We start from the raw sequence: 12495 nt of genomic DNA, 5'->3' as shown, positions 1-12495 counted from the left end.
CTTTTTTTAGACCAGAAGTTCCCATAGGAGCCCCAGTGAGTCTCATGCAATTTGCACTAAAGAGGAAATGATACTTGAGAAAGAAGCTATATTCCATTTAAATGTTTTTGAGTAATGGTGGTGGGGATCTGGAAGGTGGGGGAGTGAAGCCTGAATTTGTGCTGAGAATAAGTGAGGGACATTTTAGTCTTTCCATTAAGACAAAGAACTAGTATTAAGACAAGTACAGTCAAATTCCCTGCCCTGTTAGGAATCCATTCTTTTTTACGATGCCATATGCATAGCTTGAGGTTATATTGGAATGCATAAATCTCTTGTGAGCCTCAAAACGTTAAGCTGCCATTGTCCTCATAATTTCATTATCTCAGTTTCTGCCCTAAAACGTTTAACACTAATTGAACACCCGAGGTTTTCCTGTGAAGTTTATTTTCTGAACATTATTGAAGTGCTGTTGATAAAAGTCAGAATTTATGGAGTCAGCACTCCTTAAAATGCCATGATAGATTTGAGTATGATTTTTTTTAGAGCAGGGATATTTTTATGAATTTGCCTGGAATTTCAGTCTTTCAATCATTCTACATAATAAAGCTATCTATTTCAAAGTGTATTTTCCAAGAACCAATTTACTTTCCTGAACCTAATCTGTCCATCTCCAGGTTCTGGTTGGGCATACGTGGGTACCAGAATTATTTTATATTTCAGGTTGTCCCTTGATGTTTATTTTGTTCCTAATTAAAAATGCTTGACTTTTCCCCACCTATCTACATCCTTCATGCTCTGGTACAGACTGCCTTGAATAACGTAAATATTGATAGTCATCTCACTAATGACTGTTCATTCTTTTTCACTGAAAGAAATGTGTTTGCATGACTTAGAGCTATTAAGCATCCTTTAGTTCTCTAAGGGAAGGAACCAACCGTTTCCTGTAAGTTTCAAAAAATTATAATAAAGAGAAGCCATGTGTTAAATCTATCTCTTGGATATTGTTTGCATTTCAATTAATTTCACATGTCTGTCAGAAACTAACTCAAAGAAAAAGCTATGATAGGTGTCTCTTTTGGATTTGAATTAATATTTAGCATACATATACATACGCAAACCACACACACACACAAACACACATAATGTATGGTATATACTGTTCAAAAGTGTCATCTCTACAAAGCATATGACTGCATTTTGGCTTCTGAAAATGAAGCAAAACCTTAGAGGTAAGTGTCCATTTCTTGTTTAAAAGAAGTAAGTTGTTCCTGGTTACTATAGTAACTGCCAACAGACTAGCATTTTTCTGTCATTATTATAATATGAAGAGAAAATAATCTATTTTAAATTATAAAGCATGGAGAGGCCTATTCGTCTAAAATGGGTCCTAAACTTACTGAAAAGCAGGAATAAGAGACGTTTGCTACACTTAGGATTGGAACTCCAATTTCTTTGACTGAAATATGGTTTCTGAAGGGCTAAGCAGAGGTAGATTGTTTATCCTGAGGCAGGAAGTACAATGACAAGAAAGAAAAATGACACGGTATTTCCAGCCTAGAAAATAAGTAAAAAATTCAAACCTCCTTTCACAAAGTGATACATAACTAAAAACCTGTTATTGTTTTTAGTATTCTAGAAATGTAGTCTGTCTCATTGTACATGTGCAGTGTCTGCCCTCTATTGCCATTTACTACCATCATCTACAAGGAGTAATTTATTTTACTCATAAAAGAAAAGACTTTCTCTCCCTTTCAGTGAACTCTCCCTGTATTCACTCTCCACAACCCATTTAAAACCTTACTTCTGCACAGAAAGTTTGAAAATAAATAACCCAAAATATTAATGATGAGGGATGCTGTATGAATTTTACTTTATATTTTAATGTAAAATTAAAATTCTCTATAATGAATATGTACTTCTTTTATAATCTGAAAACTTTTAAACATGAAAAATGAGATAATGAGGAAGATACTTTTTGAATCACTTATGGGTCCAAAAGACTCTCTAAGAGCAATAAAATAATCTCCACATAACCCATACATAACCCAAACCATATATATCAAAATGTATATGCTATAGCTGGAAAGGTTCTTAGATTTATCACTGTAATATACGTCTGAATATAAAACGTGGAAATTGATGAGTTAGCAATCCATTTTTAAAGGATGAGTTACTGACAGAGGAAATCCCTATTTAGAAGAATCTCCTTCTGTAGTAGTTCCCTCCTAGTATTTTCTTGTACCCTGGTGAAATGCTGTGCATGAAGCTTTTCCCACACTGCTTTCTCTCCAAAGTTGTTCTCCCATCTGTCCTAGGAATAAGGGGCAGCTGAAGGCTTTCCTACATGGTCCACATTTATAGGGTCTCTCCATAGTGGAAGATCTCACACATTGCCAAAGATTAGAAAAAGGTTTACAGATGGTCTGGTAAGGTAGCAGAATATGCCATCCCAAAATATGTCACTCTGGCGTGAGGATTATTTTGAGCTAAAGGCAATTGAAAAGAAGCAGATATAAGACAATCTCTCTGTCCTCCCCTCCCCTGTTTACTTAAAATCAGAATGTAGATTTTCAAAGGTTTGACCCCTGTCCTCTCTACCAGGAAGGACAGAAGTTTATCACTGGACACTTTAGACCTTTATGAGCCCAGAGGTAACATCAGAGGAATCCACAAGACGACCTTGACTAACTAGCCCTTATCTTCCACCAGTTTCCCTGTACATTTATCTTCTCATATTTTACCACCCCAAGAAACTCAAAGTTCTCCTTTCAGTCACTCCGTTAAAAGCTCAGTGTTATTTTGTTAAGAGGCTACATCAGCTCAAGTTCTAACCACCCATTTGAGATACTCCTCTCTGACTGCTCCCAAGCTTAAGCACAATTCACATGCTAATACATTTCCGCTTGTTTTTGTTTTGTTAGTCCAGTGTATAGTACCCATGCCAGGGAACCCAAAATGGCAATAGGAAAAAAGTTTTTCTCCTATAGTCTTGAATTCCGTATATTCATATGGTTTATCTATAGGATAACTTCTCACATACACAGTAAGATGTAAACCATTAGTGAAGGCTTCCCCCTGCTTCATATCTCTATACATTGTCTCTGATGTGAGTCCTCATGTGTCTTAGAGTATATAAGAGAGGGGGTGGGAGGGAGGTTCAAGAGGGACGGGATATATGTATAATTATGGCTGATTCAAGTTGTCGTATGGAAGAAACCAATACAACATTGTAAAGCAATTATACTCCAATTAAAAATAAAAGTTTAAAAGTATTTTAAAATGTATAGAACAATGCCTTTGTTTCTTACAGTTGGATGATTTTTCTCCAATGTATATTCTCATGTGTGAATTTTGAAAACCCATTATTTTCCCTCAATTTTTCCATCCATGAGGCTTCTTCCCATTCTTAAATGTTGATTGAGGAACAATGTATTAGTTCTCTATTGCTGTATAAAAACATAACCACAAACTTTGCATCTGAGAACCACACACTTTTATTTTTTCACATTTTCTTTGAATCAAGAATCTGGGTGTGATTTACTGGGTCCTCTGCTCAGGGTCTCTCATAGCTGCAAGGAATCAGCCAGGTATCAGGTATCAGGTATCAGCCAGGCTGGGGTCTTATCTTCAGGCTCAGCTGAGGGAGGATCTACTAACAAACTCCTATGGTTGTTGTCAGGATTCAGTTCCTTGCAGGGTATTTGACTAAAGATCTCTGTTCTTGCTGACTATTGACTAGAGGCAGCCCTTAGTTTCTGGCCAACTTGGCCTCTTCAACATGTAAGCTTATTTCATTCAAGGTAGCAAAGGAGAGAGTCTGCTAGCAAGATAGAAGTCACAACCTTATGTAGCCAGATGCTATAGTCTGAATGTTTGTGGTCCCCCCAAATTTGTATGTTGAAATCCTAATCCCCACAGGTGATGGTATTAGGAGATGGGGTCTGGAAGGCTTAAGTCAGGAAGGTGAAAGCCTCATAAATGAGATTAGTGCCTTATAAGAAGAAAGGCTCCAGGAAGATCTGTAGCTCTCTGTCTTCTCCTTTCCACCATGTGAGGATACAATAAGAAGTCTGTGACCCAGAAGACTCACCCAACCATGCTGCACCCTGAACTTGGACTTCCAGCCTCCAGAACAATGAAAAATGAATTTTTTATAAGCTACCTAGTCTATAGTATTTTGTTATAGTAGTCAAAATAGACTAAAACACAGGACACAAAGATGATATTCCATTATCTTTGCTCTGTTCTATTGATAAATCTTTAGATCAGCCCAAATTCAAGAGAGGGTGACTCATTGATAAAGGATCCGCCTGCCAAGCAGGAGACCCGGTTTCAGTCCCTGAGTTGGGAAGATCTCCTGCAGAAGGAAATGGCAAATGACTCTTATATCTTTTCTGGGATAATCCCATGGACAGAGGAGCCAGTGGGCTACAATCCACGGAGTCACAAAAGAGTCAGACAAAACTTTGTGACTAAACAACAAATTCGAGAGAGGGAATTACCCAAAGATGTGAATACCAGGAAGTAGGGGTCCTTGGGGGACATCATAGAGTCTGCCTGCCACATATGAAGAATGACTAACGACTTCCCTACATTCTTTATTTTCATATATATTGAAATTTTCCATTGTGACCTCTGACGTGTACCCCAAAAGGATGAGGGACAATAGAAGGCTTTTCCACATTTAACATGCCTCTTCCTTATGAATACTCAGAGAAGTCCTTAAATATGAGAGACAATGGCAGGTTTGTCCATTCTTCTTAAACTGATAGCTTTTGTACCCAGGTGAGATGTGACATGATTCTCAAGAGAAAAATGATCCATAAAGGCATTTCCATACTTACTGAATTTATAGGATTTTACTCCAACAGAGGTACACTTTAACACAGCAAGATTTGGAAAGTAGCTAAAGTTTTTTTCCACATAGATTACATTCATTATATTCACAGAGGCTCTCCACCTTATGACTTTTTGAATATCTTCCTTGTACTTGTGCTGAGAATTCAACACAAGGACATAATAATATTCTTAGTTTTCTCTTAAAATGGAGACTCACTAATCATTCTTTGTGATTCTTTCTGTTTTCTGTTTATTGGACTTTTTTCTCCATGAATATTCTGCCAAACAACTGACTCATGGCTTTAAGTTGAATCACACAATCTATTGAGGCCAGATTCAAAGTATTTTCCTCCAGCATCACATCTCTGTAGCGATTCCTTTGGAGCAGGAGCCAGTAAAGCCTATTCCCTCTGGGTAAATTTCATGGCTATATCCTCAAAGACCACTAAGTCCACTTCCTGGCCCAAGCTTCTGGAGGTTTCTGTGAGCATCAATCATAGAGTCCAAGAGGGAAGAGGAAAGAAGGTGAAATGGGGGCCACGTGGGGCAATTTGAAGCCAGATGGAAAACGTTTGGCAACAGAGCACTGAATTTCTTAGTTTGCAATCATGTGGTTATACTCAATTATAAAACTTTTGATTGCAACTTAGATGATTTGCTTTTCTCTCTTTTTCCACTTTATTCCTCTCTTCTACCTACACCTTTTCTATATACTCCCTAGTGCCATTCTTTGGAGCTACAGAAAGTTATTACACTTAAAAGAATTCTGGTAAGACTTCCCATCCTTTATAGCAGGAATCATTGGCCAAATATGTGATCTCTTGTCCAAATAGGTGTCCATTTGGACAGTGGCCAAACCATATTTGCCGAGAGAACTCTGGCCCACAATCCCCATAGCCATCAGTTGTGAAAGCTAAATATTAACTTGTATAGCAACTGGCCGGGAAGAGTAAGGACTAGTCAGTGACTACTACCCACTCCCTGGGCTTCCCAGGTGGCTTGGTGGTAAAGCCAGTGGTAAAGAATTCCCATCTGCCAGTGGTAAAGCCAGTGGTAAAGAATCCCCATCTGCCAAACAGGAAATTCGGATCCGACTCCTGGGTCAGGAAAATTCTAGGACTCTCACCCAGGAAATGCCTTGGACAGAGGAGCCTGGCAGGCTACAGTTCACAGGGTCACCAAGAGTCAGACATGACTTAGCGACTAAACAAAAACAAGCAGTTCGCTATTTCTTGTCCATCCCCCCTTACCCCCACCATTCCAATTTAGAATCAACCAGAGAAAGCCAAATATGCTCCTAAACCAGTCACATAACATGTCCCGCTTCCAGGTAGCCCACCTCCAGCTTCTCCATGTCAAAGACCTCAACCAGAATGTACTTGACGCCTTCCACTTTTTTCACTTTAAAGCTTTCCCACTCCCCTGTCTATTTTTTGAATCCCTAATAAAACACAACTGATGGTGACTGACTCCCTTGCTATACTACAGAGAAAGAAAGAGGGTGCTAAGTTGTGTCCAACTCTTTGTGACCCCATGGACTGTAGCCTGCCAGGCTCCTCTGTCCATGGGATTCTCCAGGCAAGAATACTGGAGTGGGTTGCCATTTCCTTCTCCAGGGGAACTTCCTGACCCAGGAATTGAACCCAGGTCTCTTGCATTGCAGGCATATTATAGAGATCTCGGACTAAACAGCCTCTGTTTGTTTATTTCCACAATTCTATCATATATGTCTTTATTTTCATTATTTCAAACACTGGTTCAAAATACTTCAACCTCAGTTATCCCTCACAGATGAAGGAGACATTGAAATTCAGATTTAGGAAAATTACATTTGTTCTATAAAGTAACAGGACTCCATCATTTCATTACATTCACATGAGAAAACTTTTACTAGAAAAAGGAAGGAAAAGCTTTTCCTTACCTTACTTTCCTTCTGTAAGATCTTTACTGAAATGTATTTCACGTACCATACAACTCACACATTCAGGGTGTACAAGTCAATGTTTTTATTATATTCGCAGAGTTGCATAGTTACTGCCACATGCATGGAGAAGGAAACGGCAACCCACTCCAGTGTTCTTGCTTGGAGAATCCCAGGGATGGGGAAGCCTGGTGGGCTGCCGTCTATGGGGTTGCACAGAGTCAGACACAACTGAAGCGACTTAGCAGCAGCAGCAGCCACATGCATTGTTTTCCCTCCTGAGTTTCAGGATTTACTAGGTTCCATCAGTTCCAGACTGAATAAAATAGTAAAAGCTAACATTAATGGAGGACTGTGCTAAGTGCTTCACACACATTAGCCTGTGGAATTCTAGAGTCAACCCTGTGAAATAGGGACTGTTATTATCACATACATTCTATGGTGAGAACAGCAAAGCACGAAGAGGTTCAGTAACTTGCCTGGAGTCACAGAGCTGATAAGTATGAAATAGGGACTGGCAGTGAGACAGTCCCACTCCAGAACTTGGCCTTAATACCATGCTACAGGTCAACTGAATTGCAACACATTAAAAAAAATTAGTCAAAAATAGAATTTGTTGTGTCTGTGAGGAAGCGTTTTCAATTTTATTTTTTCATATTCTTACTTCTAGACATCACCCCACCAATTCTCCTTAGCAGTTGGTCTCAGTGGAGTTCGGGTATTGATAAATGATGTAAATTTCTCCACATCTTCATGTTTTAAAATAGATTTATTCTATCATTTGATTGCTAATTTCATCCTTTTTCTCTTCGTACTCTCTCCTATTAATTTAAAAACAAAATCATTTCAATGAATAGGACTCCTACATTACTATTTTCATAGTTATTTCCACTGAGATGACCATTGAACCATTTTTGTTTTAGAATGTTTTCACTTATCCTGACAATAACTAAAAGGCCTTGACTGCATCTGTAAATGACCAAGATAGTAATACAAACAGAAATACTAATCACTTGTATGTTTATGATTCTTTTAACATTTTCCAAACAGTTTTACTTCTGACCTCAAAAGTGTTCATCGTTCATCTAGATATTTCCAAATGGTTCCCATTTTAATGTTGTTTACAGTGAATGCTTCTCCTTAGATGTTACACTCTTAGAGAAAGATTTTGGGGATGGAGGGGCATGAGACACAGAGTGAGGCTCTTGTCATAAAAATGTTATATTCCTCCAACCAGGGCATCACTTCAATAAGCAAAAATTTTGATGGATAAAAATTAAGATTTTTTGCTTTGTGCTGAGCTTCAAGAAAGGAGGGCCTTGAGAGTGGCCTGCAAGCCGTGTTCAGTGGAGCCTGGCTGAGCTCCGATTGGCATCTGTGCCTTGTTTGTTAAGACGGAGGACAGATGCCCTGCTTACTAACTTCACAGGAGGGGTTATTGGTTGGAAACTGGGTTGGCTGTTTCTCAGTGACTGAATGTGCCTTAGAAGCCTCCCCTTTTATGACTTGGACTAGTTTAGCTGCCAAACTAGCTGCTGAAATTGGCCTAGAGCACTGTGAAATTTGTTCAAACAGCAGCTAATATGCTCACAGGTCCCCTGCCTGCTCTGGACAAATCATAGAGGAACAGCCACATCCTCTATGCAGTGGTGACTTGTAACGTCCTCTCCCTGGTCCCCACTCCATCAATGTGCAGGAGAGAAAACCATGTCAGCCCCCTCACATGTGCCAGCTGCACTAATCTTGCTGACAGAGAGTTTTGGTGGTAGGCAGGGCTAGGCAGGCAGTTAATTATACCCAGAGTTAATTGAGTGGTCATATTAACAGCCTAGTCTCCTGAGGTCTAAAAGAGGATTCGAAAAATTTCAGTGTGTCAGACCCTCAAGATGAAGTCGAATGAGACATCATGTTCTTTTTGACCTTCCCTTTCAATTTGGGATGATGATTTCATTAATCAGGATTCCTTCCCCACTGTCATTCGCTTCTAATTGACAGACGCTAATTAAAATAGCAAACGTGATCCTCACGGGCAGTTTCTTCTGTGTTTCTTCGGTGACCATTCTGTTCTTGACTGATTTAGAATGGCTCTTTCCCCTCAATTAACAGACAAGTTAAACTTTATATTCCCTTAAATTTTTATTACTCATAATTAGGAAGTGAAAAAAATCATTATGCATTTTACAACTTTAAAATGTAAAAGTAAATTGGGTACTCAAATAATGTGGGACTAATTGCCTAATTGGAGGTGAGTAGAGTCAGGTGGCATGCCAACAGTTTCTGCACCCTGAATCTGCAGAGCCCTTTTCTCCAGCAGCCCAGACCAAACCAACTTTCACAACAGGGAGATGTTTCAAGGGACTTGATTTTAAAATATACCTAATAGTAAAATTGATTCTAAACATAAAACCATTTTACAACAACAAAAATGCTGGCTTTTCTCTTTCTGACTTATGACATGCTGCATGACAGACTCTAGGTCTATCCACATCTCTACCAATGACCCAATTTCATTCCTGTTTATGGTTGAGTAATTGTACATATGTACCACATCTTCTTTATCCATTCATCTACCATTGGACATTTAGGTTGCTTCCATTAACTACTGTTAATAGTGCTGCAATGAACATTGGGATATGTGTGTCCTTTTGAATCATGATTGACCTAGATGTTTGGGATACAGGGGTAGGAGGGAGGTCTAAGAGTGAGGAGATACATGTATCCATATAGCTGATTCAATTTATTATATACCAGAGACTAACACAACATTTTAAAACAATTATACTCCAAAAGAAAATATTGGCTTTAATTTTAAAGTCTGCCATATTATTTCCATTTCTGAATTAGATAAACATGGACGTACTCATGATGGTCTAAGTTTCTTGGAGCCAAGCTATGTCTTATTCAGCTTTGTAATCCCATGTAGTCTGAGCTCAGCACACAGCACCCAGCACATACTCAATGACTCAAACTCCAATGAATGACTCAACTGAATCACCCCACTCTATCACTTCAGTTCAGTTGTTCAGTTGTGTCCAGTTCTTTGTGACCCCATGGACTGCAGCATGCCAGGGCGTCCCTGTCCATGAACCAACTCCGAGAGCTTGCTCAAACTCATGTCCATTGAGTTCATGATGCCATCCAGCCATCTCATCCTCTGTCATCCTCTTCTCCTCCTGCCTTCAATCTTGCCCAGCATCAGAGTCTTCCAATGAGTCAGTTCTTCTCATCAGATGGCCCAAGTATTGGAGCTTCAGCTTCAGCATCAGTCCTTCCAATGAATATTCAGGACTGATTTGCTTTAGGATTGACTGGTTTGATCCCCTTGAAATTCAAAGGACTCTCAAGAGTCTTCTCCAATACCACAGTTCAAAAGCATCAATTCTTCAGTGCTCAGTTTTCTTTACGGTTCAACTCTCATATCCATACATGACTACTAGGAAAACCATAGCTTTGATTATATGGACCTTTGTTGGCAAAGTAATGTCTCTGCTTTTTAATATGCTATCTAGGTTGGTCATAGTGAGAGAGTCATTTCCTAGGCAGGTTGATAAGGAGTCTGCTGCTGCTAAGTCGCTTCAGTCATGTCCGACTCTGTGCGACCCCATAGACGGAAGCCCACCAGGCTCCCCTGTTCCTGGGATTCTCCAGGCAAGAACACTGGAGTGGGTTGCCATTTCCTTCTTCAATGCATGAAAGTGAAAAGTGAAAGGGAAGTCGCTCAGTCGTGTCCGACTCTTAGCGACCCCATGGACTGCAGCCTACCAGGCTCCTCCATCCATGGGATTTTCCAAGCAAGAGTACTGGAGTGGGGTGCCATTGCCTTCTCTGGATAAGGAGTCTAGGGGTCCCCAAGGAGAGAGGGGTCTGGAATTCTCAAGGAGGAAGAAAGGACAAACTTTTTTTCTTTCTCTACATTCCTTAGGATTATATAACAATAATGTATCCTGCCTGAGGACAGTCTCTGGATTAAGGACAGTCTCTGGATTAAACCTTCTGTTATCTTAAAATGTAAATTATGGGAGTATACCTGGTCTTTACAAGGATGTATCCTACCTGAGGACAGTCTCTGGATTAAACCTTCTGGCTAATTCTGTTATCTTAAAATGTAAATTATGGGAGTAGGTCTGGTGAGGTCTTTACAACCTCCAGACATTCTTTGGATTCATTGGAGAGTATATAACTTCATTGTTAACACTAGCAAGAGGGTACTCTTTCTGCCCCTTTCTGATGCCTATGTCAGAAGCTTTCTCTATCTCCTTTATACTTTAATAAAACTTTATTACACAAAAGCTCTGAGTGATCAAGCCTCGTCTCTGGCCCCGGATTGAATTCTTCTCCTCTGGGGGCCAAGAATCCCGGTGTCTTCGCGTGCAACAACAACCTTTCAATAGCTTTTCTTCCAAGGAGTAAATGTCTTTTAATTTCATGGCTGCAATCACCATCTGCAGTGATTTTGAAGCCCCCAGACAATAAAGTCTGTCACTTTTACCATTGTTTCCCCACCTATTTGCTATGAATTGATGGGACCAGATGCCATGATCTTAGTTTTTTGAATGTTGAGTTTTAAGCCAATCTTTTCACATGATTGTACTCTGCATATAAGTTAAATAAGCAGAGTGACAATATACAGCCTTGACATACTCCTTTCCCAGTTTAGAACCAGTCCGTTGTTCCATGTCCAGTTCTAACTGTTGCTTCTTGACCTGCAGACAGATTTCTTAGGAGGTAGGTTAGGTGGTCTGGTATTCCCGTCTCTTGAAGAATTTTCCACAGTTTGTTGTAATCCACACAGTCAAATGCTTGGCTTAGTCAATGAAGCAGAAGTAGATGTTTTTCTGGAATACTCTTGCTTTTTTGATGATCCAATGGATGTTGGCAATTTATCTCTCGTTCCTCTGCCTTTTCTAAATCCAGCCTAAACATCTGGAAGTTCTTGGTTCATATACTGATGTAGCCTAGCTTGGAGAATTTTGAGCATTACTTTGCTAGTATGTGAGATGAATGCAATTATGTGGTAGTTTAAACATTCTTTGGCATTGCCTTTCTTTGAGATTGGAATAAAAACTGACTTTTTCCAGTCCTGTGGTCACTGCTGAGTTTTCCAAATTTGCTGGCATACTGAATGCAGAACTTTCACAGAATCATCCTTTAGGATTTGAAATAGCTCAACTGGAATTCCATCACCTCCACTAGTTTTGTTTGTAGTGATGCTTCCTAAGGCCCACCTGACTTTGCATTCCAGGGTGTCTGGTTCTAGGTGAGTGATCACACCATCATGGTTATCTGAGTTATGAAGATCTTCTTTGGTATAGTTCTTCTGTGTTTTCTTGCCACCTCTTCTTAATATCTTCTGCTTCTGTTAGGTCCATACTGTTTCTGTCCTTTATTGAGCCCATCTTTGCATGAAATGTTCCCTTGGTATCTCTTTCTCGAAGAGATCTCCAGTCTATTGTTTTCCTCTATTTCTTTGCATTGATCACTTAGGAAGGTTTTCTTATCTCTCTTTGCTATTCTTTACTCTATCATTTACCCTTAACTTAATGTTTAGTGCTCTTACATCTGCTTTTAACATTCAGCTACACTTCACATCAGTAACTTGAGCACCAAGGATCAAGGTGGAGATGCTTATAATGGCTTTCCTTAAAAGTGTTGCCTTAGTCTAGTCCCATAAGAAGAAAGCAAAAGTATTAAGTCCTAATTACACCTTACCACAAAAACAAGAGGAAATTAGCCATAAATGAAAGGATTTACAT

Source organism: Bos javanicus, chromosome 2 (genome assembly GCF_032452875.1).
Source record: "Bos javanicus breed banteng chromosome 2, ARS-OSU_banteng_1.0, whole genome shotgun sequence".
Lineage (NCBI taxonomy): Eukaryota > Metazoa > Chordata > Mammalia > Artiodactyla > Bovidae > Bos > Bos javanicus.
The sequence above is the reverse complement of the archived record's forward strand: the minus strand, read 5'-3'. Positions refer to the sequence as shown.